At 41.4% G+C, this 25,655-nt stretch overlaps 1 pseudogene; it reads right to left on the bottom strand.

Annotated features, from left to right (window-relative positions):
• Window positions 1-671: 671 nt before the first annotated feature.
• Window positions 672-24,742, bottom strand: LOC139045283 (elongation factor G, mitochondrial-like; annotated as a pseudogene).
• Between the last annotated feature and the right edge of the window lie 913 nt (window positions 24,743-25,655).

Raw genomic sequence — 25,655 nt, 5'->3', positions numbered from 1 at the left:
TAGCTTTTAGAAGTAATATATTCTCAGAAAAACTTTCAGAGTTGTAGCTCTTAGGTTTAAGAAATCTTTAAGACACAGTTTAATAAAAAATAAATCTATTTTCCAGTATGATGTTGTCCCATGATGTCCTCCTTTCTTTTTGTTTTTGCCACTTATTACAAAGTTATAAAACTCAAATGTAAGGTCCCTTATCGTCTGAGCCTCTGAATGTAATAAAAATCCCCTGAATTAAATTTTAAACGAACCCTTCATACATACAGAAATTCTCTGCACATTTTTCAATCTCCCAATTATCAGTGTGGTTAGTGTTCTTACATTGTTCCTGCTATCTGCAGGTAAATATGCACTGAGTATCGAGTAGGACTCGTACTAATATTCTCTCAGTATACGCTTATGTATGTAAACCTTTGAAACTCTACATACAGAAGAGCACATGGAAGTGTTGTTGGGAAGCGCAGCGACCATGAGTGCTACACCCACGAACCACCACCTGACCTAGAAACTGCACTGTGACCAAGATCCTTGTCCCGGCCCAGGATCTCCTGCCCTATCCCACCTCCCTGCCTGTCCACCACAGGTACCACTATCCCGAATTTTGTGTTTTATCATCCCCTCCCCTTGTCTTTTTAAAAATAACTTCATCACATATCTCTGTATCCCTAACTAGTATGTTTTTCAGTTTTGCTTCATTTTGAGCTTTATAAAAATGGTGTCTTACTGTAGCTAGTTCTCTGGTCCGTATATTTTCACTCAATATTATGTTTCTAGATCCTTCCATGTGGTTACACATAGTTCTATCATTTTCTATCATTTCTGTCACTTCTATCTAACATTCCACTCGGTGACTGTCCTATAATTTATGTATTCATCTTCTTTCTGTGGATGTTTGAGTTTGTAGTTTTTTGCTATTATGGTCAATGATTTCATAAATTAATTTTGTATTCTCTCTTGGTGCATGCCTGCAAGAGTTTCTCTAGCATATACACCTGGGAGTAAAATTACTGGATAGTAGGGCATTCCAGGCCCCTTCTCTCCACAGGCACAGACCTTCGAAACCACCGCCGGGGTGGTCTGTGGAATAAGCTCCCAGCACTGAAGAGCTATCAGTGCCCTCCTGTGTGATTTTTGTAGTATCTTAAAGCATTTGTAAAACCATAGACATTAGAGAACATTTTATACAAAAAAATTAAATTACAAAATTATGAGTTCATCATTGTATACAGGAGCTATTATAGGGCTCACTTGTTAGCGTTGGACCAGTTCTTACATAAACGACCCACGTAAATGCCTTCACTGCAAATTACCTGTCCCCTAAGTACTCATATTCTTTCTTTACTGAATTCAGGAGAGGAACCAGCCTCACGAACAAGTGGTCATACTGTAGGAGAGCCTGCTCTCCTGTAGAGGCAAAAAAGGGGAGTCAGTGAAGGGGATTCAAAGGCAGCGGCTGCCGAGCACGTTCTTCCCTTCAGGGTCGCTGATGCTGAAAAGGCACCTGTGTGAGTCCCACAGGGCAGGCTGCAGTCAGTCATGCTGTCTAGCTGCATCTTGCCTTCAGACCACGGTTCTGTCCTGTTCTGTTCTCCCCAGGTCTAGCCTAAACGTTACAGTCTGGTCCAGCAGTTCTCCTGGGGTTTGAGGGCCCGCCCTCTGGTTGCTGAGTTAATAAAGAGCTGGCACTCCACTGGGACTAGCCTGATGCTGGTGACGGCAATTAGAGAGGCACCCAAAATGGGGAGGCAGAGGAGTCAGAGCTATAGGTCCAGCTGTGTCTAGGGGAGATTTTCCCTCCACGCCACACCTTGGGGGATCATGGAAGGATTTTACTATGAAAAACCAGGTAAGTCAGCTTACACAGAACACTTGTCTAATTGACATTTAAAGAGCCACAGCCAAACTATACGTGATGCCTATGGCACTCAATGAAAACCTCAGTGGCTGTTTTTCTGAGGTACTAAAGGTACTACATAGAAACACAGACTTTCGAAACTCAAGTGATAAACAGCTTTGAAATTAAATGACTCACCACAGAAAGACCACTATTGTCTTTGTTTGTGAATGTGTCTCCACTAGCACAGTCAATGCCAAATAATGCACAGATGTCTCCAGCAAACACTTCCTCAACATCCTAAATAAAGAAAGAACACAAAATGATACTCGCAAGTAATACAAATCAGGGCATGGTAACTAAAAAGTAACTGCAGAATAAATACATTGTTCATAAATAAACAGGGCAGAATCTCACCATGAATTCTACAAAGAATGAATTAGCTACAACCACTGCAACACCGACAATCAACCACAGCAAAACACCTTAAACAGGGCCCTTATTTAAACCACAACTCAGTCAACAAGAAACTCAGAGATATGGCCTCATTACTTGGAGGATCTGCAGTACTGACAGAACACAGAGCCTCACAGTTCTAAAGTTTCTATTGAATTAAAAAGCATGTACTCTATGTGCTGCCATAGTCCAATGAGATGTGTATGACAAAGGCTTACACGGAAAACCTGCAAAGGAAGTTTTGAAAACAAGGAGAATGGAGCCCATTGTACTTAAAAATAATCAATTTCTCACAGATGTAAGCAGTTAAGAAAACACAGGAACTCTAAGAACAAAGCATTGGTGCCTCTAAGCTTTCTGCTTTTTGTCCTTTTAGACTAACAGTTCATTCTGAACACCTGTGAATGAGCTGCGACTGACTGTGAAGGAGCAAGTGTGTGTGTGTCTGTAACGGTTACACAGCCGTACAGATCGCCTAGCTTCTGGCCCATGAAACAGCAGTGCCAGCACTAACCCCTCCAGCCTGCCCCTGTTGCCCATCTCAGAAAACAGCAATGCTGCCCAAGATCGAGACTGCCTATTTATGTTCCAGGAGACACAAAAGTTATGGCCACCAAAAATTTCTGAACATCAAGATTTTGCTTAGACAACTAAATTTCTCCAGGAATACAGAGCTGAACTGGGAAAGGCTGAGAGTAGAAGACAACCACACACACTTGGTACTCCTGCCAAGGCCTAACCCCGTGGACAAGAGAAGGCCAGGACAGACTCAGAGCCAATTCAAGCATTCAAGCCCTAAGCCGAAGTTCATCTTCCAGACCAGATCTTGAAAGGCTTTCAATCTTCAGAGAGATTCCAGCACCAATGGGACCTGTCAACGGGCTGGTTCTACGATTACAAAACTCTAGGGTTAAAAAGAACTTTCAGATCCACCATATTTCAGAAAGTAAATCCACTAAACAATGTGGGAAATTATGTGTGAATTTATTACTCTCACTTACCTTTGAGAACCACAGTTCCACTGTCCTAAAAACCTATTATACTCTTTGTAATGATAGCTCTTAAGGGCTGAATCTTGTGTTCTGAGTCTCAGGGACCAAACTGTCCCTTCTCCTTAACCTCGGCCATTGAGGAAATACAGCTAACTCACAAATAGTGGTGTGGAATGTGTTCTTATCATCTGCTGATTTAACCTTTACCAAAGTGCTCCATCAGACCTGTAGCACAGCTAATTAAAAAGGAAGAAGCCAGAAGAACATGTTCAATAGAAGTGATTTCCCCATGGGGTTCAGGATACCAAGAAGGTAGATGTATTTCACGGACATCAGAGAAATTTTGGACCTCACAGCAATGACTGTACTTGCCTCCATCATGTCGGCATGCATGCGAACGAGCCTCTGCACTCGCACTTTCTTTCCTGTCCTGGTGTTATAGATGGTGTCACCCTTCTTCAACTCTCCTTGATAATTGCGAACATAAGTTAACTGTCCAAAACGACCTGCCTAGAAGTCAAGATTGGGTAAGGGCAGAAAGAAATGAAAAAGAAACATAAAAATCAAAATTAGGAGTGATGTCAGTATCATGGCAGAGTGAGCTGTTCCCATTGTGTCTCCCCTCTAAGTTACAGCCAGTAGGAGATCGAATGACAAACAAAAGGTGCACAGCACACCAGAAACCCTGAGAGATCCAGACATATAAACACCTGAAGGTGGGTGGACTGGACCTCTGGGAGGCAGTGGAACTAGGGAAGCAGCCCCGGTGTCCTCCTCTAGTATTGGCAACTCCAACACCAGCCCTCCCAGCAGCAAGGGTGCATCTAAAATGCAGATACCCCTTGTGGTGGTGTCCTGACCTGAAGTTTCAAAAAGCACAGTGGCACTGGAGACCAGAGGCTGCATGAGCAGCAACAGCAGTTTTGGCTCAGCCCCTGCCCCTCTCCCAGCAGTGGCACTTGTGACTTAACCCCTCTCCTTTCCCCTGCAGTGGCAGGTGGCACCTGCAACCTGAGGCTCCAGGAGTCACAGCAGTACCTGTCACCCATCCCCTAGTGGCGGCACTCCTGACACCAGCCCTACCAGCAGCAGGGGCTGCACACAAGACCCAGACCTCAGTCACTGGCAGTAACACCTGTGAACTGAGTGCCTCTGGTAGTAGTACTGCCAGCATCCCCAGATAACCTGGGAGCAGCAGCACAGGTGGTGCACGGGGCAGCAGCACCCGAGCCCATGGAGAGCCCACAGAGAGCTAGTGGAGGAACACGAGACCCAGCAGAGGTGCCTGCAGCCTGGTGACCCCAGTGGCAACACCCGCGACTGTGGGGACATCATAAGCAGCAACCTCGCAGGCACAAGCAGCACAAGAGGGCACTGACGATGCCTCTGGCAGAGGCAGTGGAGGGTGGAAAGTGCAGGCTCTGAAATGCAACCAGAAGCAGCTCAGAATCAAAGTAACCAAAGCCGTGCCCAAATAAGAAAGGTGGGTACCATCATGAATGCGCTGGCAGGGGATGAACTCATCACCCCCCATGAGGAAGCACAGCAACACACAGAACAGAAGGAAAACAACAACCCTCCAGAGACCAAACTGGAAGTCACGGAAGATTGTGATCTAACTGACAGAGTTCAAAATAGCTGTCATGAAGAAACTCACTGAGTTACAAGAAAACTCAGAAAGACAGTTCAATGAGCTCAGGAATAAAATCAACAGAAGGAGCACTTCACCAAAGAGACTGAAACTAAAAACCCCCCAGAAATTCTGGAGATAAAGAACACAATTAATGAGATGAAAAAAACTAGAAAGCAGTGGAAATAGAGCAGACCATATAGAAGAAGGGATTCGCAAGCTTGAAGACAGATCTAGAAATGATTCAGGTGGAAGAGAAAGAACTAAGATTTTTTAAAAATGGAGAAATATCCAACTCAGGAAAAGCAACATAAGGACAATGGGTATCCCAGAAGGGGAAGAGTGGGAGAAAGGAGCAGAGAGCTTATTCAAAGAAATAACAGCTGAGAACTTCCCAAAACTGAGGAAGGAACTGGATATACAAGTCCATAAAGCTAACAGAACCCCTAATTATCTCAATGCAAAAAGACCTTCTTCAAGGCACTTTACATTAAAACTGCCAAAAGTCAACAACAAAGGAGGAATATTAAGAGCAGCCAGAGAAAATAGCATACAAAGGAACCCACATCAGGCTATCAGCAGATTTCTCAGCAGAAACTCTACAGGCCAGGACAGAGTGGAATGATATATTCAAAATATTGAAAGATAAAAACTGTCAGCCAAGAATACCCTGTCCTGACAGCAAGACAATAATAGTAGGGGACTTCAACACCCCACTTACACAATGGACACATCATCCAGACAGAAGGTGAACAAGGAACACTAGCCTTAAACAAAACGCTAGGCCAGATGGACTTCATGGATGTATACAGAACATTCCATCTCAAATCAGCAGAATATACATTCTTCTCAAGGGCACAAAGAACATTCTCAAAGACGGACCATACATTGGGAAGCAAAACAAGCCTCAATAAATTTAAAACACCTGACATCATATCAGGCATCTTTTCTGATCACAATGCTATGAAACTAGAAATCAACTACAATAAGAAAGCTGAAAAAGTCACAAATATGTGTAGACTAAACATGTACTGAACAACTATTGGATCAATGAACAAATAAAAGGAGAAGTCAAAAAATACCTGGAAACAAAAGAAAATGAAAACACAACACAGCAAAGCTTATGGGATGCAGAAAAGTGGTACCAGGAGGGAACTAAATAGCAATACAGGCCTACCTCAAGCAACAAGAAAAATCTCAAATAAACAATCTAACACTATACCTAAAAGAACTAGAAAAAGAAGAACAAATAAAACCCAAAGTCAGTTGAAGGAGGGAAATAATAAAAATCAGAGTGGAAATAAATGAAATAGAGACTAAAAAGACAATAGAAAGGATCAATGACACTGAGAGCTGATTCTTTGAAAAGATAAACAAAATTGACAAACCCTTAGCCAGACTAAGAAAAAGAGAGAGAAGGCTCATGGGCTGGCCTGGTGGTGTAGTGGTTAAGTTTACGAGCTATGCTTTAGGGGCCCATGGTTCGCAGGTTTGGAACCTGGGCACAGACCTACACACTGCTCATCAAGCCATGCTGTGGTGGCAACTAACATACAAAATAGAGGCAGATTGGCACAGATGTTAGCTCAGGGCCAATTTCCCCAACAAAAAAATTAAAAAGAGAGAGAAGGCACAAATAAATAAAATCAGTTTTATTTTAAATATTTTATTTAAATATATATTTAAATGAAAGAGGAGAAATTACAGCAGATACCAAAGAAATACAAAGGATTATAAGAATACCATCAAAAGCTATGCACCATGATATACATGATATACATTATACATGAAACACAAACAAACTGGATAACATATAAGAAATGGATAAATTCTTAGACTCTTACAACTTCCCAAAGCTGAATCAAGGAGAAATAGAGAATCTGAATAGACCAATCACAAATAAAGAGATTGAAGAAGTAATGAAGAACCTCCCACAAAACAAAACTTCGGGACCACAGGGCTTCTCTGGTGAATTCAACCAAACATTCAAAGAAGACTTAAGACCTATCCTTCTCAAAGTCTTCCAAAAAGATGAAGAGGACGGGATGCTTCCTAACTCATTTTACAAGGCCAATATTACCCTGAAACCAAAACCAGACAAGGGCAACACAAAAAAGGAAATTACAGGCCAATATTACTGATGAACGTAGATGCAAAAATTCTCAACAAAATATTAGCAAATCAAATACAACAATACATTAAAAGGCTCATACACCACGATCAAGTGGGATTTATTCCAGGCACATGGATGGCTCAGCATCCACAAATCAATCAATGTGATTCACCACAATAACAAAGAGAGGAATAAAAATCACATGATCATCTCAATAGATACAGAAAAAGCACTTGACAAGATTCAACATCCATTTATGATAAACCCACAGCCAACCCATACTCAATGGTGAAAAACTGAAAGCCATCCCTCGAAGAACAGGAACCCAAAAAGGATGCCCATTTTCATCACTCTTACTCAACATACTATTGGAAGTGCTAGCCAGAGCAATTAAGCAAGAAAAAGAAGAGGGATCCAAATTGGAAAGGGAGAAGTAAAACTGCCACTATTTGCAGATGACATGATTCTATATATAGAAAACCTTAAAGAATTCACCAAAAAACTATTAGAAATAATTAACAAGTACCGTAAACTTGCAGTGTACAAAATCAACATTTAAAAATCAGTCTCACTTCTATACACGAACAATGAACTAGCAGAAAGAGAAATTAAGAATACAATTCCATTTACAATTGCGACACAAAGAAGAAAATACCTAGGAATAAATTTAACCAAGGAGGTGAAAGACCTATACACTGAAAACATAAGACGTTATTGAAAGAAACTGAAGAAGACACACAGAAATGGAAAGCTATTCCGTGCTCACGGATTGGAAGAATTAACATAGTTGAAATGTCTATATCACCTAAAGCAATCTACAGATTCAATGCAATCCTTATCAAAATCCCAAGGACATTTTTCACTGAAATAAAACAAAGAATCCTAAAATATATGTGGAACAACAAAAGACCCCAAACAGCCAAAGGAATCCTGATAAAAAGAACAAAGCTGAAGGTATCACACTCCCTGATTTCAAAATATACTACAAAGCTATAGTAATCAAAACAGCATGGTACTGGCAGAAAAGCAGACACACAGATCAATGGAACACAATTGAGAGCCCAGAAATAAATTCACACATCTATGGACAACTGATCTCTGACAAAGGAGCCAAGAACATACAATGCAGAAAGGGAAGTCACTTCAACAGATGGTGTTGGGAAAACTGGACAGCCACGTGAAAAAGAATGAAAATAGACCATTATCTTACACCATACACAAAAATTAACTCAAAATGGATTAAAGACTTAAATGTAAGGCCTGGAACCATAAAACTCCTAGAAGGAAACATAGGTAGTACACTTTGACATAAGTCTTAGCAGCATCTTTTTCAATATCATGTCTACTCAGGCAAGGGAAACAAAAGAAAAAATAAATGAATGGGAGTCCTTCAAACTAAAAAGCTTCTGCATGGCAAGGAAACCATCAAGAAAATGAAGACAACTCACCAACTGGGAGAAAATATTTGCAAATCATATATCTGATAAAGGGTTAATATCCAAAATACATCAAAAAACATTTAACTCAACATCAAAAAAATGAACAACCCAATCAAAATGTGGGCAGAGGATAAGAACAGACATTTTTCCAAAGAAGACAAACAGATGGCCAACAGGCACATGAAAAGATGTTCAACATCATTAACTATTAGGGAAAGGTAATCAAAACTACAATGAGATATCACCTCACACCTGTAAGAATGGCTGTTATTAAAAAGACAAGAAATAAGTGTTGAAGAGGATGTATAGGAAAAGGAATCCTCATACACTGCTGGTGGGAATGTAAATTGGTGCAGCCACTACGGAAAACAGTATGGAGATTATTCAGAAAATTATAAACAGAAAATACCATATGATCTAGCTATTCCACTTCTGGGCATTTATCTAAAGAACAGGAAAACACTAATTTGAAAAGATATATGCACCTCTATGTTCACTGTAGCATTACTCACAATAGGCAAGATTTGGAAGCACCCTAAGTGCCCATCAATGGATGAAGGGATAAAGAAGATGTGGTATATGTATATATACACAATGGAATACTACTCAGCCATAAAAAAAGATGAAATAGTGCCATTTGTGACAACACTGATGGATCTTGAGAGTATTATGCTAAGCAAAATAAGTCAGACAGAGAAAGACAATTACCATATGACTTCACTCCTATGTGGAAGATAAACACACAGATAAGGAGAACAGATTGGTGGTTACCAGAGCAGCAGGTGGTAGAGGGCTGGGGGGCAAAAGGGGTAAAGGGGCACACGTGTATGGTGACAGAGAGAAACTACACTTTTGGTGGTGAACTCAATGCACTCTACATAGAGATTAAAATATAATGATGTGTACCTGAAATTTATACAATGTTATAAACCAAAGCGACCTCAATCAAATAAATAATAATAAAAGTAATCAAACTTAGGAGAACTTCACACTACCTCCAAATATTTCCTATCAATCTTAGTAGTACATCTTATATACATGCTTTGGTTTGTCATAAACTACCTTAATACTAGCTTTGAATAAGATAAGTTAAATGGTTGTTGTTATTCTTTTTGGTATCACAATCCAAGGTACTACTTCTGTTTCCTCCAAAATAAAAGTTATCAAAAGAAAATTTTAATTATTTATATAATTAGGAAGTATGCTTTTGCCTTCTAATATTATTTCATAAGTTCAGTTTAATAAAATAAGACACAAAAATAAGGTATAATTATTGGAAAGACAACAAAAACATCATTAGAAATGGTAAGATTGTACTATACATCTAAAAAACCCTTTGATAATCACCTGCAAAGCTAGTGACTGAATATAAAATGAGTACTCAAGAATCAATTCCTCCTGAACAGTAACACTAATCAATTAGATATATATTTAAAAGTTACCAATTTTTCCCACATTAATTTATGGGTTTAACACAATAGCAACCAAAATCCCAAGAGGAATATATAAACATTTGATAAGTGATTTAAAATCTACTTAGAAGAATGGTTAAAAATAGAAATCTTAAAAACTATGGCAATGAGAAGAAACTAACCCTGACTAATATTTAAAAAAATTAAATACTCCAAAACTTAAAAAGTATGGAACTAGCACCAATTAGACTGAACAGTCCATAGAGCATAGTTAAAAATCTAAAATGTTTAATTCATTTGTCAACAATGATTAAAAAAACATGACAATCAATGGAAAAGTGTAACGTTGTTCAAAAGCTGGTAACGAGACAATGGGTCTTCTCTTTGGAGGCAGAGGAGATCCACTTAGACCCTACCTCACAGCACACAGCAAAACAAATTCCAGCCGGTTTAACAACCAATAAACAAAGCAGAGGAAACTAAAGAAATATTTACAAAATATATTCAAAGAGCAGGGCTTCTGCAGTTAAAAATGAGAGAATGACTTAAGATAAAGACATATATTTGATTATATAAATTTTAAACTGCTAATTGTTTTAAAAGAGAACTTTATTAGGGAAAGCTCATATAAATAAGTAAAACACTTTGACTCTAATTTTAAAAAAGGAAAGACAAAAGAAATAAAGAAACAATTACAAAAAAGGAAATGCAACTGCATAAACAGTATATGAAAAAATATTCTCTATCATTAGGAATTAAGGCAAGATGAAATATTAAAATGCCATTTTCATGTATGAAATCAGTAATGATTTTTAATAAATAATACTCAATTTGAATAAGACTCATTGAAATAACCTAGTACATTAATTCTGAGAGTATGAAAGCAATCTGGCAATACAAACCATTAAATATTAAAACATTCCATACCTTAAACTGAATAATCACTATTCTGGGATGCTAAGAAAGCATTCCTAAATACCTATTTTTAAAAGCTTTATGCATAAAATTGTCACTGCACAGTTATTTCTACTTTTGAATTTAAAATTATTTTCTCATTTTAGAAGTAATAAGAAGTAGATTGTAAAAATTTAAAAATAAAAACTAGGAAAAAGTCCCCAAATAAAATTCCATCCCAGAAATAACCACTCTTCACACTTCTAACTTATCCATCATTTTTCCCCACTTAAAATATTAGGAACAGAAGCAACAATATCCCAACAAAAAGCACACTCCATGCTCAAATCTTGGTTCCTAATACTATTCTTGATTAAAAGGAATCAGGGCTCCCAGAGAAATGGTTGATTCTAGGGCCTGGGCCATGTAATGCCACAAAGTAAGAAAGTATTCAAAAAAGCAAAACATTGAAGAACGTCAAAGAGACACAGGAGCCAACGGAAAGAGCTCCACTGGCCAAAGCTGGGCAACAGAATAAGTGACATACTACTGGATTACAACTCAAACTACAAATAAATATCCATGAATCCATACTGATATAAATTAATGACTGAGTAAACACATAAACAGGGGTAAAGAGACAACTCTCCCATATAGAAGAATCCCAAGTAAGTTAATGTAGATGCTGCTCCTTCCAGGAGGGGGAGCTGATGCCCCACCCCTTAACTGTGGCTGTGCATAGTAACTTCCTCCTAAAGAGTCAGTATCAAAAGGGGGAAAAAAGAGTAACTTTACAGCAGAGAACCCTGTAACCAAATCTTTTATGAGTCAATTTATAATAGGAATAAAAACCTAAAAGAAAAGAAAATCTCTACCTACAGCAGTTAAATACATTAGAAAGCAACTTACCTCCAGTTTAAAAGCCAGGCCTACGAATGGGTGAAAACTGTCTCTTTTGGAGTTCATTAAGATTTTGGTTTTTTCTTTTGAATCACTTAAAATAAAAGAAACATAAATCTATGAGATGCAATATTTAACTTCTTTTATATCAATTTCTTTCATCAGAGTATTAGCTAAGAAAATGCACGTGTGTTAAACATTTCTGACCTCACATAAATGAAATTTCTTTGAAAGAGATCAGTAAGAGTAACTTCCTTGGGCTTAGTTACAACATGGTGACAGGACCAGAGCAGACTAAAAAATACAGAAATTATCTGGTACAGACAGGAAAGAAAAATAATCAATGCGTGCTTAAAAAAGTCTGTTTCTTAAAGGAACCATTGCTTTCATATTGCGTAAGTGTTAACGTATTTCTGCAGAAACTAGGAGTCAGTTTGCAAGACTTACTCCTCCTGATGAAGAAGAGCATAATTCGGGACTTCAGATGGATTCGGTAGATACTCTAAAACAGCATCTAAGAGAGGCTGGACGCCTTTGTTCTTCAAGGCACTTCCCAAAAAGACAGGAGTAAAGGACCTATTTAGAGTAGCTCTTCGGATTGCAAGCTGCAACAGAAAAAAATTTAATGATTAGTTAATCTTAAAAATTACATTTTTTGTTTCAGATCAATTATAAACCAACAAATGAATGAAATGCATTGATACTCTTTGGAGTACTGGCTCTAGCGGAGACTAGCATCAGGTTCTCTATAACTTAAGGTCAAAATACAAAGAAAAAGAAACAAAATCAGTTCCTTTTTCAGGGCTTGGAAGCTACGTACTGTACAACGGCTTTCAACATTCTTGGAATGTCACTAATTTTCAATTTGGCAAAAAAAGATACATACATATAGAAAATAGACACATACACAGAAGAGTGTGAACAGTATGCTAACAATTGCACAAAATGGAGGGAAAAGTTATACATATGCAAAAAAAAAATCTCTGGAAAGATACAACAGAAACCATTTACCAGTAACCTGCTTTAGGGAGGGGCAGAGAACTGAGCAGAGGGGAGACAGGTGGGAGATTTTTTACTGTATATCTTTGTATACTTTAAAAAATTTTAAACCATATGAAAGTATCATCTATTAAAAACACTTGGGGCCAGCCTGGAGGGGCAGTGGTTAAGTTCGCACCCTCCACTTTGGCAGCCCAGGGTTCACCAGTTTGGATCCCCAGCAGGGACCTACACACCACTCATCAAGCCATGCTGTGGTGGCATCCCACATAGAAGAATTAGAAGGACTTACAACTAGCATATACTACTATGTACTGGGGTTTTGGGGAGGAAAAAAAAGAGAAAGATTGGCAACAGACGTTAGCTCAGGGCCAACCTTCCTTACCAAAAAAAGGCATACCTTAGAAAACACTTGATTGTTTATTTATTTATTTTTTAAAAGAACATACATACAGGAAGTCCAGCGGTACGGATCACTCATCGTAAAGGGCAATGAGAGTAAGAGGCTCTACAATAACGAACGCCAGGCTTTAGTGCAAGCCCTATCAGTGGGCCTCAGGCTGCATCCCCAGGTGCCCGAATGGCCCAGGAGGTCTCCAAGCGTCAGCAGTGGAGCGTCAGCTCTTGCAGCTGAAAGAGGCCAAGGGCAGCGCTGTGGCCACAACCTACCTCTGCAGAAATATGGAGCCAGCATACAGTTATTTGTCAGTCCTCATGAAAAAAAAAAAACTACCCTCAAAAAGCTTAAAGCAAAATATTTATAACCAAAATTTTTAAACATCACGAAAATGAAAAGTAAGATAACAGCTAGCATGATAAAACAGAGCAGAACAGGGGAAAACATGCACAGCAAAAAAACAATTACTATTTGAAACTACCTTAGCAACTTGATTTTGCCATTGCTAGGAACCAAAAATGGCTAGGTCACTAACCACCGAGGCTACCCAGGCCACATGGTCACATCCTTGACCTTCCACCCCTCCCTTATACGCAAGTAGGGGCATATAAGAATCTTACCATGCTTACTTTACATCCATTGGATAGAGAAACAAATAGTGGTAGATAAATAGAAAAACTATTCCTATACCAGCCTAACAAAAGCTGTACTTTTCCAAAATTTTCCCTTGTTTTCTTAAGAAACACTTTGTTGACTTCCACTGTCTCTAATAATAATATATCCAACAATACAGAAACTAAAGTTACCCACGCATCCTGTGCAGAAAACAGTAAACACAGCAGGACTGGAAGTGCTATCCTGAGAATGGCCTGCTTGCAAGGTTGGCCCCTGGCTGGTGTCTGGGAACCAGGATTTCAGGAGGGTGCCCAGCATTCCCAGAAGTGCTAAGACTGGTTCACCGGGCCAAGACTGTTTGTACAATGTGGTGTATGCTAAACACCTGCTTTCCCTCTGGGAGTCCAGGAATTGGTGCATGCCAGGTAGAGGGTGTCATGTGACCAGCCCCCAATAAAACCTTAGGCACCGAGTTTCTGAGAAGCTTCCCTGGTAGATATTTCACAGGCGCAGGCACCACTTGCTGCTGGAGGAGTCAAGCACGCCTACGTGACTACACTGCGAGAGAACTCGTGGAAGCTTACACACGGTTTCTTCTGGACTTCACTTCACGTGCCTATTCCCTGTGCTGATTCTGCTGTATGTCCTCTCTCTGTAAGAAATCACAGCCTTGAGTGTGACTATGTCCTGAGTCCTGCGAGTCCTCCTAGTCAACGAACCTGGGCGTGGTCGTGGGGACCTCTTCCACATTCTGTTTAATAGATAAAAACCTAACTCTCTATTGTGGTTCCCAGGACACAATACTTGACTTTATTTATGGCCAGACCTATCCCTTCCTACACTGTGTTCCCTACTCATCAGAGAACTGAGGTGGTGAGCTTTGTGAGCGGTAAAGGACTAAGTTATGAGATATATTAGTAAGCATCCTCAGCTTCAACAGTTCTTTCCTTGGGCATCTGACCTAGAAACTCCATGAGTGCAATGTTTTACACACAATAATTACTTATGTGATTTCTGCTAAGTGCATGAAGTGGTTAGACAAAATGAATATCAGTCATTTTTTTATAATGATAAAATGTCCATAAAATAAAATTTACCATTTTAACCATTTTTAAGTTTACGGTTCAGTGGCATTATGTACATTCACATTGCTATCTTACCATCACCACTATCCATTTCCACACCTTTTTCATTATCCCAAATTGGAACTCTGTCCCCAGTAAACTCCCCCTTCGGCCCCTCCCCAGCCCCTGATTAGCACTATTCTACTTTCTGTCTCTAGGAATTTGACTGTTCTGTGTACCTCATATACGTGGTACATATTTGTTCTTTTGTGTCTAGCTTATTTCACTTAGCATAATGTCTTCAAGGTTCATTCACATAGTATGTATCACAATCTTATTCCTTTTTAAAGGCTCAATAATATTTCATTGTATGTATATACCAATTTTGTTTATCCATTAATCCATTGGCGGACATTTGGGTCGTTTCCCCCTCCTGGCTACTGTGGATAGTGCTGCTATCAAAACGGTGGACAAGTACGTTTGAGTCCCTGTTTTCAGCTCTTCTGGGTATACACAAGTGCAATTGCTGGATCATACAGTAGTTCTGTTTAGTTTTTTGAGGAACTGCCATACTGTTTTCTACAGCAGTTATATCATTTTACATTCCCATCAGCAATGCACAAGGGTTCCAATTTCCCCACACCCTTGCCAACACCTATTATCTGCTTTTTTGTTTTTTGGAAATAATAGCCATCCTAATGGATGAAGCAGTATCTCATTGTGGTTTTGATTTGCTTTCCCTCATGGTTCACAATCTTAAGCATCTTTTCATGTGCTTATTGGTCATTTGTTATCTTCTATGCAGAAACATATAATCAAAAAATGGCTACCAGTCTTAGGCAGGGATCTTCTCTTTATTTGTAAAGAGTTGAGCAATGAAGTGAAAGACTCTATACAGCCTTCCAAACAGTACAACAGTGTAAGTACCAACATGCAGTCAGCAAACACTTAGCAGCCTTGTCTCTTAATCTCTCTTATTGCTGTAACATTTCTCTACATATCTTCTTTCTTTCTAATAAGGACATACCCAAGAGGTTAGCTATTTAAGTATCTTTTTTCTAGAACAAACTATGACTCCTTTTCCATTTAAAAATATTACATAACTCATTACTTAAAAAAAAACGAGTACGAGACCATGTCAAGCATTAATTTTTCCTGAGGAAGATTCGCCCTGAGCTAACATCTGTTGCCAACCCTCCTCTTTTTTTGCTTGAGAAGACTGGCCCTGAGCCAGTCTTCCTCCACTTTCTACACTTGCATGGCTGACAAGTGGTGTAGGTCTGCCCTGGGATCCAAACCCGGGAAGCCAAAGCAGAGCACAATGAACTTAACCACTAGGCCACACGGCTAGCCCTCGAGTACTTTTTGAAGAAAGCAATCATGTTAAATAAGTTTACTCAGATTCCATGAATAAGCCCATCGGAAAGCATCACATCTCCTCGCTGCAAACCAGACCCCCCACCTCGTGCTTTGTCAACTTAAGGCCCAGTTCGACGGCACCTGCCTTTAAATCAGAAACAGAGGGGATTTTTTCTTCCGGGAACATCTCACCAAGCTGCTCGTCTGAATTAGCAACACACTCAATCAGCTCCTGCCGGCGGTCAGCTGCTGCTGCTCTGAATTCTGCCGGAATTTCTCCGTATCGAACAACTTGACTAAGAAAAGAAACGTTTATTTTGGTACTTTGAGGATATTCGATTAAACACATAAAGCACTCATGAAGAAGATAAACCAATGGCTAAAATATTTTTTCAGATGAGAAAGAGCTCTGATATATTTGCAGTATAATGGCAAATAAGATTAACATACAGCTTTAAAGTTCAGACAAAACAGTGGGCAAAATACTTCACTGACACAGCCAGAACAAACCGCTCAAGGGTGTCCTGCTAGTGAATGGAAGCAGCAGGATTCGAAACCAGTCTGACCCCAAAGCCCATGTGAGCACCTGAAAATTTATTACCCAAATGAATCAGAACATCATGGTCTCTAACAAGCAGATTTAGAGACCCGACTCCATTGCTTTCCATTAATAACAAACCAATCACATAATTTTTAACACAGACTAACCCATTTTGCAGTAAAAAAAAAAAAAAAAAGGTTACTAAATACGCAGACTCTTCAACTTTGATCCCAATGCTTCATTCCTCTAGGGGACGAATAGCTAAGAGTCACAAATAAAACATACACAACCAAGAAATGGATACACCTGACACTTAGAAACAATAGTCTGACAGTTTTCAAAGTATTTCTTTAAAAATGGAACTTAATGTCAAAAAATAATAAGCTTTTCAGAAAACACATTTCTAAATCCAAAAAAGTAAAAGAAGCCAATTGCAAACGATCAGAAAATAATTATTATCCTAAAGAATGCTCTTCACAGCTTTTAGAGCTTAATTCCTTCCTTCCCGCAAGCTCCCTGACCCTTAGCGTTTCACATCAGAATATACACATGCCCGGCGGGCCAGCGCTGAGCAGGGGCAGGTATATTAAGAGGTTCCACCTGGGGTTCTGATGCACAACAAAGTTGACAAGCCTTCACTTTAGAGGACAGAAACGTGTGCCCTGGTAATTCTGGGGAAGTGGATTTAATCCTTTACCTACCAACACGTTTTGAGTCCCTGTTACATACCAGGTTGTTCTGGGGCTAGGGACATGAAGGAATAAGCCTGACAAAAATCCCTGTCCTCTTGGGCCTTACATTCTAAGGGGGACAGACAAACTTTGTTGCTGTCACACGAAAAGTGAGAGAAATGCCTCATCCGCTGGACAGCCTCCATCTTTTCCCTAACTACAAGATGAGATAAACTCTACAGCTAATTGATCATAGGCCCTATCACCCACCTGCAGGACCAGCAATCCCAGTTCCAGAGCAGAGGAAGGAAATCCCTCAAGAAGTACCTTTGGAGAAAGTGCCAGGCCCTTGGGGCCACTCCTCAGAACAAAGGGTCATTTACCACTCCCCACATTGTCTAGATTAGTGCCACTCAAAGTGCGGTCTGCAGACTTGCAACATCAGCATCACCTGGGGGCTTTCCAGAAACGCAGATTCCAGGCCCCACCCTAGATGTACTGAATCTCCGAAGGAAGATCCAGGAACATGTGCGTTAACAAGCTCTCCAGGGGATTTTTGTGAATGCTGTGGTTTGATAACCACTGGGCAATTATAGTGCTTTGTATGCAAAGGCCACTCAAAAGTGGACTGATGGACCAAATACCATGTCAAAAAGTTACCAATTTGCTTCTTATATTGCCCAAACCACATCTGTGCAATTTTTAACCGCCTTTACATATTAATCTTTTTATATTTGTAATCTCATGAAATAGGCAGAGAAAATATTTATGATCCCTATTTTCTTCATAGTTTTTGTCACAAGACCCAAGACATAGCAGCTGCTCCAAAAAAGTTTGCAGAATGAATGAACAAATAAATAAATCAGTTGAAAAAGAGAGATTGCATTCCTAGCCCAAGCTGAAGGCCTCCTTCCACCACACCAGGCAGGGCACAATGTGATAGAAATCAATTAGCGAAAACTTAACCTACGCTCCCTTGGAATGAATACTAAGCAAAATAGGAAGAAACCAGGATTAAAGGCATTGGAACAGAATCAGCTTAAAGGATATTCTCCCAGCCTCATTTCAAAAAGATGTTTACTCTGCGTTTAAAGAACTCATTCTTTTCCTTCTCTTTCATACTTTTTAAAATGTAAGATTTTAATATATTTTTAATACTTACCCAAAGTCTCCATCAAAATAGATGGCTCGCTCCTCAATAAGATCTATAATCCCTTTAAAATCGCTCTCCAAACCAATGGGCATCTGCACAAACGCTGCATTATGACTTAGCTTAGACCTGAAAAATAAAAATACATACGTTTACCTCTTTCTTCACCCCAAATGTCTCTGAAATGACAAAATAAATATAAAAAGAAATCTATGGCAGATGAGGTGGGACAGCGAGGGGTGTCACCAGCAGGTCAGAATGGAAGACATACGGCAGTCAGGGACAGACTGACAACCAAACTCTTCGTGCTCAGGAAGCCACAACCCTATTTAGGCAACAAAAAGAACTCTGAAGTAAGTGTTTTGCCATCAGATCCCCAGAATAGCCTGGATCAGAAACCGAAGGGGGAGGAACAGGTCAATGGGTAGCTGGCCAGGAAATCTGAAGATGGTGGGGTAACTGTGCCCACGCCTCATTCTCGGATCAGCCGACTCTCGTGAAGCCGAGTACTGCCATCTGAAGAGGAAGTTCTTAGGGGAAGACTCTCAGAGTAGGTGCTAAAGGCAGACACTCGTCACCAGCCCGTATCCCGACTCAGGCCAACCACTGAACAGAAGCCACACTCACCAGCAGGGCTTCTCCCTCAAGAAGAAATGGGCTCCAGCTACCAACATCCAGTCTAGACTTTAGGCCCCCATTTGTAACTATGGATAGATAACTAAAAATCACCAAATATTCAAAGGAAACCAATAGCTTGAAAGAGAGGCATGAGTTCAAGAAATAGAACTAACGTCCAAAGAGAGAGTTACTATAAGAAAATAAAGTGTAAAGATGAGAAGTAATTACCTCTATTAACAAAGATGTTGCAGTAAAAGAGAAAGTTTATGGAAATTAACTATATAATTGCTGAAATTAAAAAGAAAAATACAGGTTAAACAAGAGAAGGGCTACAGATGAATATCAGAGTAGTAAGCTGGAAGACTGACCTCAAGAATTCTCTTGTAACCCAGTGCAAAATGAGAAGGAGACAGAAAGTATGGCAGAAAAGTTAAGAAGGCGAGATTCAGGAGTTTCAAAATCTGTTTAATGAGAGTTACAAAATGGGAAAACAGATTAAAGAGAGTAGGGGTCAGCCCAGGGTGCAGCAGTTAAGCACACACATTCCACTTCGGCGGCCTGGGGTTCACCGGTTCGGAACCCATGGCACCACTTGGCACGCCATGCTGTGGTAGGCGTCCCACACACAAAGTAGAGGAAGATGGGCACGGGAGTTAGCTCAGGGCCAGTCTTCCTCTGCAAAATGAGGAGGACTGGCGGCAGATGTGAGCTCGGGAATAATCTTCCTCAAAAAAAAAAAAAAAGAGAGTAGACTAAAGAACCAAAGTAGAAAAATAAACGCTAACAGAAAATTTTCCTGGAATTCAGAAAAAGACTTGGGAAGAGTCCACTACTGCCAAGCACAAGTAAAATATAAGTAATAAAGGCAAAAAAGTGAAAACGTTCTATTTTACCAAGAAAATATGACAAACATCCAATAAAGAAAAATTTCATTCTCATGTTCCCAAATAGCTCACTTCCATCTGAGTGCACACAGCGATACAAAGGTCCTCAGCACCATCCCTCCCGGCACTGGACACATCACTCAGTCTCTCCACTACCACGAACCCGACTGCCTACACCCATCAATCAGCTCTGCCATGGGAAAGCTGAGTGGGAATGCTACAGCTCCATTTACACAGTTACAAAGGGTGAAGAGCGAAACGTGGACTCTTCTCAAGGCTATGTGACACACACAGTATTGTGCAAAATGTAAAATGCCACAAATACCACTGGGTAACATCTGGCACAGAAAGAAGTGCTACTGTGTCTCAGCAAATATGTTACCACATGAGAGCAAGGGAAGAGAGCAGACTACCTAAGGGCATTAATTAAAATTAGTTGAAGATGATCTTTTAGGTTTGTCTCAGTAAATGCAAGTACTTTTAGGATCTAGCCAGGCCTGGTGGTCAGTGGTAAGATCTGGCGCTCTCACCATGCCGCCTGAGTTCGTTTCCCCATTAGGGAACCACACCAGCCCTCTGTCGGTTGTCATACTGTGGTGGCTGCATGTCGCCGTGATGCTGAAAGCTCTGCCACCAGGAATTCAAACACCAGCAGGGTCACCCATGGTGGGCAGGTTTCAGTGGAGCTTCCAGACTAGACAGACTGCGAAGAAGAGCCTGGTCACCCAGTTCCAGAAAAAGTGGCCATGAAAACCCTGTGAATAGCAGCGGAATACTTCTGACGTAGCGCCATAAGGTGAGAGGACGGCGCAGAAAGACACCACTCTGCTGTGTCACTAGGAGTCGGAATCATGTCAACAGCTCTAACAAACTTTTAAAATCTACTCTAGATTATGACTTTTCTAACTATAGCAAAACAGTAATTGCCAGATTGTCTTCTGAATTCACCTTCAACAACCCTACAATTTAAGTCATATTTTCACCATTTTACAGAGAAGGTAGTTGATGAGATCACAACACAAATCAAACTACTGACCTCAGTGTTCCACTTACTAAGATAAGTCACTCACATAAATAAATTTCTTTTTCCAGTGACACTGAATCAATCGTAGTTCTGGAGGTAAGGTTTGTTATCCAGATGGTCACAACCCCTGTCCTTTCTCAGGCTCGGTACCTCATTTACTGTAGGGACCTGGCTGGGTTGGAGCCCACGCGGTCCAGTTTGTTAATGAAAGTTAGGAATGGAACATTGTAGCGCTTCATCTGACGATTAACAGTCATGGTCTGGCACTGCACCCCTCCGACAGCACAGAGAACAAGGACTGCACCATCCAACACTCTCAGGGCCCTTTCAACTTCTATTGTGAAGTCCACGTGCCCTAAATGAGACAAAGAAGTGTGGGAGAGTCTTAAAGAGCGGTCTGATTTTTTTATAACATGCAAAATTAAAAGTTTTTTATCTTTCACGACATAAGTCTTCTAATTAGAATGTGGATTTCTTTTTTCTTTTTTAAAGATTCTATTTTTCCTCTTTCTCCCCAGCGCCCCCCAGTACATAGTTGTATATATATTCTAGTTGTGGGTCCTTCTAGTTGTGGCATGTGGGATGCCGCCTCGGCATGGCCCTATGAGCGGTGCCATGTCCACGCCCAGGATTCAAACCGGCAAAATCCCAGGCCGCTGAAGGGGAGCATGCGAACTTAACCACTTGGCCACGGGGCCGGCCCCTAGAATGTGGATTTCTTAAATCACTCATACCATTCACCCAGCATAAGGTCCAGAGCCCCAAATCACTTCAAAAAGATACCAGGACATGGGCACCTTTGGATCAGCTACAACACATAAAACGTGAGAACCTTCCCACTCACAAATTATTTGCACTATTTTTCAAGGAAACTACATAAGGACGAAATGCTCTAGGTCCCAAGTCAGATTTCTCTAATAGGAAATTCACAGTCACACTTTAGAGTATTATTTGATACTCAACAATGAGCTGGGTCATAGAATAGAAAAGAAGTAAATGGGCTTTTGCCAAAATAAGCTGCAACAAAACCAAGAACTCAGCTTACCAGGAGTATCTATAATGTTGATGTTGACATCCTTCCACACGGTATAGGTGGCCGCTGACTGAACAGTGATTCCTCTTTGTCTCTCTAGTTCCATGGAATCCATGACAGCACCAACGCCATCTTTACCTTTCACCTAAACACAAGCACAGTGATTCAGATTTCTGTCCCTATATTCCAAGAAGGAAAGAAGTCTTTACTGAGGTGGAACTAGAGCACAGATGGTTAACTGGGCAATTTCCAAAGAAGCCTAATCACCAAACCAGATCATCTCTTGAAATAGAAAACTGGTAATGGGTTTTACCCTCTGTGAACTGTCTAACCCTCTTTTCACTGCTGCTCCCAGCAAGGGCTCCCACAGAGCGATCACCTGGTCTGAAAGCCATTGTTGCTCCCTCTGCCCCGCTCCTGCCCACCGGCCTCGTGTTAGTCCGGGAGCAGATGTTCAGAGAACGGGTTCTGCCCTGCTCTGCTGCATGTAGAGTCTGAGGCCCAGGTGGGAAGGATTCAGCTTTTAAAGCGTATGATTTAACAAGACGATCTTTTATCTGAAGAAATATTTTTAAATGGAAAGTTAAGTCACTCAATGATATAATAATTTCTTCAAGAGAGTTTCAAGATTTAAAAAAATTTTTTTCTGCTATATGTATTTAACTCAAGCTCATACTATATATTTAAAACCATTTTTTCCACTTAACATTATAAACATCTCTAAATAACATTAAAAATTATGTATATACTATTTTAATGGCTGTTGAAGGGTACATCATATTGACAACACTCTTAAAAGACAATCTACTCAAGAAACCCACAGTGATGGTCTAGACGGATTCCTGAGAGCAACATTTCAGGCCAACTTGAGCAATCCTCTGTGTGATATGACTGACTAAAGATCCACGGTTACCATTCTTTTAACCTTTCAAGTTTTGTGAAGTTTATCAAACCATTAACTACAAAACAAGTAAAACCAAGCTCTAACTACTCTGGAGCCCACCACAACCACACACCTCATGCATCTTTGCAATCCTGCCGGTGTACTAAAGCACCCGTTCTGTCAATGTGGCTTTCCCAGAATCAATGTGAGCTGAGATTCCAATATTTCGTATTTTCTCGTTGGGAATCACCCCTGATGAACACCATCGCAGACCTTCCAATTAACCTGAAAAGTAAGAGAGATCAATTCAGTGCACTTTTTCTAAGAGAGAGCATGGGTTCAGCGGACATCGTTCCTCCAGAGAAACTCAACGGACACAAAACACCATACGAGACAGCTTGGAAAGGCAAAAGAGGGCACGTCTCCACCGCAACTCCCGAAACCAAAGGGAAGGCTGCAGGGGAGAGCAGAGAAGACACAGCCTGAAAACAAATACATAATCAACCAATCAGAAAAAGCTGCTCGCATTAATTATATAATTAACTAAAAGGGGACAACTACTTTTATCAAATGTTATAGGTTTGAAAGTATACACTGGGGATAATAAAATCAGAAAGATAGATCCTAACAACTACTTTACTAGGAACTAGAGTTTTCATCTTAAGTTCTGCTGTTTCCCCTTCCCCCTTAGTCTCGTTCACAGCTAGCAAGGCCGTCCGAGGACTTCCGTGCTTCACGCGGTGGTACCGACAGCTCTAACGCAACCCACAAAAGGTTTCCAATTCCTTCTACACAAAGTTAACGACTTTTTTTTAAACTTTATTTTACTTGGGGCGGGGCGGGGGGGACAGGGCAGAATCCTGCATTTTATGGAATTAAGACACAATGTAAACCACTGCCCACAGGGCTGCACATCCAAGTGCACTGCGGTCACTTGTGGGCAGAGGGAAGCACAACTTGGAAGCGGCGGGTAAAACTAATGGGAACCCTGGCGCCGGGCGCCTCCAGAGTAAACCCAGGGAAGCCTGCGAGCCGCGCGCGCCAGGCCCGGGCACAGCGGGCCACCGCCCCCCGACGCCAGCCCCCGGGCGCGCCCCGCGGCCGGCACGGACAGGGAGAGGGGCCCGGGCCGCTCCGAGGGCCACGCGGCCAGGGGACAGTCCGGGCTCGGCCCCGCTCCCCGGGCACTCTACCTGCCTCCCCTGCCAGCCCAGCGCGGCGGGGACCCGCGGGAGCCCGCGCCCCAGGGCCGCGGCCGTCCCCAGCAGCCTCATGGCCGGCGCAGAACCGGAGCGCAGGGCCCGCGGCTCCGGGATGCTCAGCAACCGGCACCGCGGCGGGAGACCTTCAAAGTCACGCCGGCCAGCAGCGCCTGAAGAGCACTTCCGGGGCGAAGGACGCGAGCGCGGAGGGACGAAGGGAAAGAGGGAGGAGCTCCCGGATCTCAGGGCCGAGCAGCGCCCTCCGCTGCCCGGGCGCCCTCTGCCGACGAGGAAGAGGAGCTGCAGTCGCTTCGCCGAGCTCATCCAGCCTTGCACGCTCCCAGAGCGCTGCAGCCTTTTGGGATGTGGTGCCAACTGTAGCAACCCGGAGAAACGTTTTTTAACAGAATTTAAGTGACAAAAAGAGCAGTTGTCATCTATGCTACCATCACAGATATGAAAAAATACTTATCTACAGGACACGACCTGAAAAGAATGTGGAAAAATGATGACTGAACTATCAATTACAAGTGCTTTTTCTCATCTCGAACGTTCCGTCGTTCTTCGGTGTTAGGCGTTTTAGGGCCAGTTCATATGGAAGACAGCATCCTTGACGATTCCACTTGGAGGCATCGCGAACTTACTATGTCCGAAACGAAGCGTCTGATCTCCCTCCCAGCACCGTCTTCTGCAGTCGTCTTCATCTCATAAACCGCAGCCGGTGCCGCACTCAGTCGCTGTGAGCGCGCCGTCTCCTGGCAGCGCGTGCCTTAACCCCTCGCCGGGGGTCGGGGCCGCGCGCCAGCCCGCCTCTCCCGCGCCGGCCCCCTGCCCCCCGCCCCGCCGGCCGCTCCTGCCCGCGCTTTCCCTCCGTGCAGGCGGCCGCTCAACGGGGTGCTCCAGGCCCGGCTCTTCCGCGCCCGCGAGCTCCTCCCCGTCGCTCTTCTCGTGCGGCTTCGCTCTGCAGAGCGCTTCTCAGACCAGACGTCTCACACACCTGAGCGCTGTCTCCTTTCCCAGTGAGGTCAATGCCGTGAGAACAGTGACTGGGCTGTGGATCGCTGGGTCGCCCTGCGTGGGCTAGGTGCTCAATGATATTTGTGGAATGAACGAGATCGAATAAATAGAAATCAGAGGAAATTACAAGGGACAAGTAAAACCAGAGACTCAGTAATGAATTTCGAATTTACTTTTTGTATATCATCCATATATTAATTTACAAAAAAAGATTAAGCTGCTTTGATGAATAAATCCGTTAACACTGAATATACCATTAAATAAATTTTTCATTTATAGACTTTCGGAGATTGTCTTAGAAGCCTTTATATGTATTTGTTTAAAATATATAAACACATAATTATGTAAATGGTAATAAAATTTTAAGATATAATTATTTAATAGTACATATAAAACAGTACATCTGTTACACTGAAATTACCACTTTAACAGTTTCCTTGAGGAAAAATTCATACTCATTATCTTCTATGTGTGTATATTTTCATATTTTTCCGTAATTATTATACAAAGTATATCTTATTTTTATTAATCACT

This window comes from Equus asinus, chromosome 5 (genome assembly GCF_041296235.1).
Source record: "Equus asinus isolate D_3611 breed Donkey chromosome 5, EquAss-T2T_v2, whole genome shotgun sequence".
Classification (NCBI taxonomy): Eukaryota; Metazoa; Chordata; class Mammalia; order Perissodactyla; family Equidae; genus Equus; species Equus asinus.
Note: the sequence above shows the minus strand (reverse complement) of the source record. Positions and strands in the feature narration are given on the sequence as shown.